Source organism: Schistocerca nitens, chromosome 2 (assembly GCF_023898315.1).
Source record: "Schistocerca nitens isolate TAMUIC-IGC-003100 chromosome 2, iqSchNite1.1, whole genome shotgun sequence".
Classification (NCBI taxonomy): domain Eukaryota; kingdom Metazoa; phylum Arthropoda; class Insecta; order Orthoptera; family Acrididae; genus Schistocerca; species Schistocerca nitens.
The window spans coordinates 681,553,658-681,559,657 of NC_064615.1; positions in this window are offsets into that span (position 1 = coordinate 681,553,658).

Here is a 6,000-nt window from a genome sequence, read left to right on the forward strand (position 1 = left end):
TTCGAAATCAGATTTTAAACTCCAGTACATTTCGAAACTCAGATGTAGACTCTGACCACAATTTAGTAGTTATGAACTGCAGATTAAAATTAAAGAAATTGCAGAACGGTAGGAAATTAAGGAGGCTGGAGCCGTATAAATTGAAAGACTGCATTGTCAGTCGCCCCAAATAGAAAGCGTACTTCGCTGGTGCCGCACAATTTGGGGTATCATAAAAGCACGGAGGTTAAATCTTGGGCAGCAGCAGGTGGCTGAGACACAAGCAGGAACAGTGTAGTAATCAACTTTTTGACATTTTACGAGTTCCTAACTAAGAGCGAATTCTATAGTGTCATCTGTGTGCTTTGGAAGTTAAGTTTCTTGAGTTTCTGTGCGTTATTTTCGTATTTTTTAGACACAGTTCTCATGTTTTTGTTTTCATCGGAAAGTAAACCGATTTTGTGACATATTAAAAGTTACTAATCAGGAGCTAATTATTTAGTGTCACTGGAGTGCTTTGGTAGTTCAGGTTTGGAATTTCTGCGTGTTAATCTAATTCATTGAACACAGTTCTTCCGTTTTCCTCCGTGTCCACAGTAGTGTTCCAGTGCGCATGTCGATTGTCCTTGTAGTGCAGCCTTCCACAGTCTATAGTATGGATAGGAACTGTGATGGCTGTGTGCGGATGCGAGATGGGTTGGTGACACATCACTCTCAACTCTAGGCTGTGATGGCTTCGGTTACACAGCTTGAAGCTGCAGTGGAAGATCATCACTGTTGTTGACCAGCCGTGTGGATCCCATAGACGCCCAGCACGTCTGAGTCCGCTAATCGGCCTGCACCAATGACCAGCCCAATTACTGCTCACACTGACATTGACCATTCATGACCATTCACCTGTGGTGGAGTGTGAGGTTGGCTAGCTGTGTGGCAGGCAGCAAAACATTTCCCAGGGGACTGCACGTAAGGCCTCCCCAGTTACTCTGACAAACAGGTTCCAGGTGCCGTCTGGGCTGACTCTGTCCATCAGCCAGATGCAATGACTTGCCCTGTTTGAGAGGGAACCTCTCAGTCCACAAGATCTGGACAATCACAGAAGGTGGTATTATTGGTAGTTGGGAGCTCCAATGTTAGCCACATTATGAGTGTCTTAGGGACATGACTGACAAGAAGGGGAAGAAAACCAATGTGCATTCCATGTGCATAAGGGGTGGAGTCATTGCAGATGTGGAACAGGTCCTACCGCATGCCATGAAGAGCACAGGGTGCAGCGAACTGCAGGTGGTGGCTCAAATCGGTGCCAATGATGTGTGTCACTTTGGATTGGAGGAGATTCTCTCTGGTTTCAAGTGGGTAACAGAAGTGGTAAAGGCTGCCAGTCTTGCTTGTGAGATGAATGCAGAATTCACCATTTAGTGCAAAGTCAACAGGACCGATTGAGGACCTCGGTACAGAGCCGAGTGGAGGGTCTGAATCAGGGGTTCATAGGTTTCTGCGAGCATGTAGGCTGCAGTTTCCTCGACTTGCACCATAGGGTGATTGGGTTTTGGGTTCCGCTCAATAGGTCAGGAGTCCACCTCATGCAGGAGGCAGCTGCACTGGTAACAAGGGCCGTGTGGTGTGGACTCGGCGGTGTTTTTGGGTTAGCGGGTCTCAGGGAATTAAAAAAAGGGCTTCAGCCACAAAGGGTGCAGGGTGAACACAGGAAGAACGTAGATACAGGAACCATCAGTATAACAGTTGTAAATTGTCGTAGCTGTGTTGGGAAGTAACAGAGCTCCAAGTGCTAATAGAAAGCACTGATGCTCAAATCGTTATAGGCACTGAAAGGGGCCTAAAACCGGAGATAAGCTCAGTTGAAATTTTTGCGAAGACCCCAATGGTGTTCCGAAAAGATAAGCTAAACATGGTTGGCGGTGGAGTGTTTGTTAGTGTCAGAAATAGTTTATCTTGTCGCGAAATTGAAGTAGATAGTTCCTGTGAGTTAGTATGGGCAGAGGTCATTGTTGGCAACTCGAATAAAATAATAATAGGTTCCTTTTACCGACCTCCCAGTGCAGATGATACAGTTGCTGAAAGGTTCAAAGAAAATTTGAGTTTGATTTCAAACATGTAGCCGACTCATACGATTATAGTTGGTGGTAACTTTAATTTATCCTCGATATATCATTAAATCCCGAGGAATGCATAAATCGTCATTCGAAACCATGCTAAACGCCTTCTCTGCAAATTATTTCAAACAGCTAGTTCATGAGCCCACGCAAATAGTAAACTGTTGTGAAAACACACTTGACCTCTTAGCAACAAATAATCCTGAGCTAATAACGAGCATCAAAACAGATAAAGGAATTAGTGAAGAGAGGGTTGTCGTAGCGAGATTGAATACAGTAACCCCCCAAATCCTCCAAAAATAAAAGTGAAATATACCTATTCAAAAAAGTAGATAAAAATTCACTTGACGCCCTCCTGAAAGACATTCTTCACTTTTTCCAAATTAACAATGTAATTCAAAGAAATAGTATCGACAGCAGTTGAGAGATTTATACCAAATAACTAACAAACGACGAAGCTGATTCCTCTTGATACACAAAACGGGTCAGAAGCTCAGAACACTGTTGCACAAACAACGAAAAAAGAATGCTACATTTAAGCGAACGCAAAATCTCTGAGATTGGCGATCTTTCATAGAAGCTCGAAAATTACGGCAGACATCAAAATGAGATGTTTATAATAGTTTCCACAAAGTAACTTTATCTCGAAGCCAGGCAGAAAATCCAAAGAGATTATGGTCACAGACACAGACAATGCCTTCTCTGTGTGATGCCAATGGAAATACTGTCGACAATAGTGCTGCGAAAACAGAGTTACTTTCGAAATTCCTTCACCAAAAAAGACAAAACAAATATTCCCGAATTCGAATCAGGAGGAACTGCCAACATGAGTAACTTAGAATTGTGGAGGAACTTAAATCGCTTAATAAAAGCAAGTCTTCTTGTCTAGACTTACACCAGTTAGGTTCCTTCGAGAGTATGCTGATTCAATAGCTACATACTTAACAATTGTATACAACCACTCGCTCGACAAAAGAACGGTACCCAAAGATTGGGAAGTTGCACAGGTCACACCAATATTCAAGAACGACAGAAGGAGTAATCCACTAAATTACAGGCCTATATTATTAACATCGAAATGCAGCAGGATTTTGGAATATATATTGCGTTCGAACATTATGAATTACCTTGAAGAGAACAGTCTATTGACACACAGTCAACACGGGTTAGAAAACATTGTTCTTGTGAAACACAACTGGCTCTTTACACATACAAAGTGTTGAGTGCTATTGACAAGGGATTTCAAATTTATTCCATATTTCTAGATTTTCAAAAGGCTTTTGACACTGTACCATACAAGCAGCTTATAGTGAAATTGGGTGCTTACGGAATGTAGTCTCAGTTATGTGACTGGATTCGTGATTTCCTGTCAGAGAGGTGACAGTTCGTAGTAATGGACGGAAAGTCATCGAGTGAAACAGAAGTAATTTCTGGCGTTCCTCAAGGTAGTGTTATAGATCCTCTGCTGTTCCTAATCTATATAACCGAGTTAGGAAACAATCTGAACAGCAGTCTTAAGTTGTTTGCAGATGATTCCGTCATTTATCGTCTTGTAAACTCATAAGGAAGATCAAAACAAGTAGCAAAGTGATCTAGAAAATATATCTGAATGGTGCGAAAATTGGCAATTGACCCTAAATAAATAAAAGTCTGAGGTCATCCACATGAGTGGTAAAAGAAATCCGTTAAACTTTGATTACACGATAGATCAGTCTAATCTAAAGGCCATACATTCAACTAACTCCCAAGCAATTTTAATTATGAATAATTTAAATTGGAAACAACACATAGAAAGTGTTGTGGAGAAGGCAAACCAAAGACTGTGTTTTATTGGTACGTAGAAAACGTAACAGCCTTCTACTAAAGAGACTGACTACACTACTCTTGTCCATTCTCTTCTGTGCAATCTGGCATCCTTACCAGATAGGATTAACAGAGAATATCGAGAAAGTTCAAAGAAGAGCAGTACGTTTTCTGTGATCGCGAAGTAGAGGAGAGAGTCATGGACTTGATACAGGATTTGGGATGGACACCATTAAAAAAAACGATTTTCGTTGCTGCGAAATCTTCTCATAAAATTTCAATTGCCAACTTTCTCCTCCTAATGCGTAAATATTTTGTTGGCACCAACCTTCATAGAGAGAATCGATCATCCTAATAAAACAAGGGGAATGACAGCTTGCACAGAAAGATATATAGGTGTTCGTTTTTCCTACACACTTCTTCGAGAGTGGAATAATAGAGAATTATTATGATAGTGTGTGGCGAAACAAGCGGTGCATAATTTGAGAGTTACAGAGGCGAGCAAGTGTGCTGGGACTTAACACCAGTTCACTGGTATTAGCACTATGTCATCATAATGCGCCTGTGCATAGCATGCAGAGTATTGCGCCTTAATCTAAGAATGAAATTAAAAATTAAAGTAGTTTTTCCAAACTTTGTCAACATATGCTTCAGTATATTAATGGTAAAACTGTTAAATCTCAGGATCATTTGAAGAATATGTTTCACTAAATACATTGCTTTAAGAAAAAAGTGGCACTAAATAACGAATTTAGAGAGCCACAAATTGTTCACAATGTGCATGTGTATGTCACAATCAGCTGTTACAAATCTTGATTGGAGCAGTATTTTAGTCAAAATCGGCTTTTTAAGAAAAATTGAAAGCGCCAAATATTAGACCCAGAATGAGGGAAATTGGTATGAAGCTTCAGTCTGATATAATAACAATAATTAAGTGACCCCACTAAGCTACCTCAAACAGTTTTCAAGGAATTTACTAAAAACTAAATTTGGAACAAAAATTTCCTTATTTTTGATGGATTAATCATTATTTGTATAAATTAGAGAATGTTCTGATTACAGCACTTGATTACATCCATTAAATCATAAAGATATGACAAGTTTCAAGACTTTGATGTAAATAACAATCAATACAAGGACTCTTAAAGAAGTAGTTCAGAGATTATGTTCTACTGTTGGTGCCATTTTAAAAATTCGACCCAGCAAAGTTTAAAGTCGACTTAACTCCATTCATATCAAAATTCTGAAGGTTGTAAATTGATACACGAAGTGTTATAAAATAATGTGTGTCTGAGAAAGTAGCCATTTAGATGCTGCTACCTGGGCGTAGAGCAGATGACAGCAGAAGTTCTGTTCAAGCCATCCGCTACGCCCATATATAAATAAAGCCTAAGAGGCAGTGATATACACACTTTGTACCCATCTACCAATTGCTCCGCATCAGTCAAAGGCCGGATTATGCGTTGCCTCGGATGACGCCACAGCCAATCCACTGCTGAACATATGTTTTCAGTACAAATATAAAGTGATGTGGCGAGTACTGTACGCCATCCTAGATAGCTTTGATTTCATGGAAGAAACTGTTTCTGTGCTGCCCGTAACGTTAACAAAACCTCTTGGCAATTGGTGACATTATTTTCCACTTTTGTGTCGGATTATAAACTTCGATGGTTAAAAGTCAGGGGGAAAGACCATTTAAATTGAACTTGAGGTCGCTTCCGAACTGCTCATAGTGCTGTTATGATAGGGACATTATCATTACTATTATCGGGAATATTAATATATTTGTGCATGTATACTTTTACTGATTATATGAATCAGAATTAATGCAAAACTTTTAGTTATAATCATAGTTCCTGATCCCACTGAGTAAATAGAGGGTACAAACACTTATTTCAGTGATCACAAGAAGAATGTTGACTTGCAGACTGGAAACTGTGTTCAGTATGTTCTCCATCATTCTCTGGCTGACCGCAAAAATAGTTTTTAGGCTTTTGTAAAAGACAGCAAAGCTTTATATGTATGAAATAATCAACCTCCTGCCCTATAGGCAGTTCGACGAACCTTCTGCCAGACACTTAAATTTAATTTGCAGAGTATCAACGTA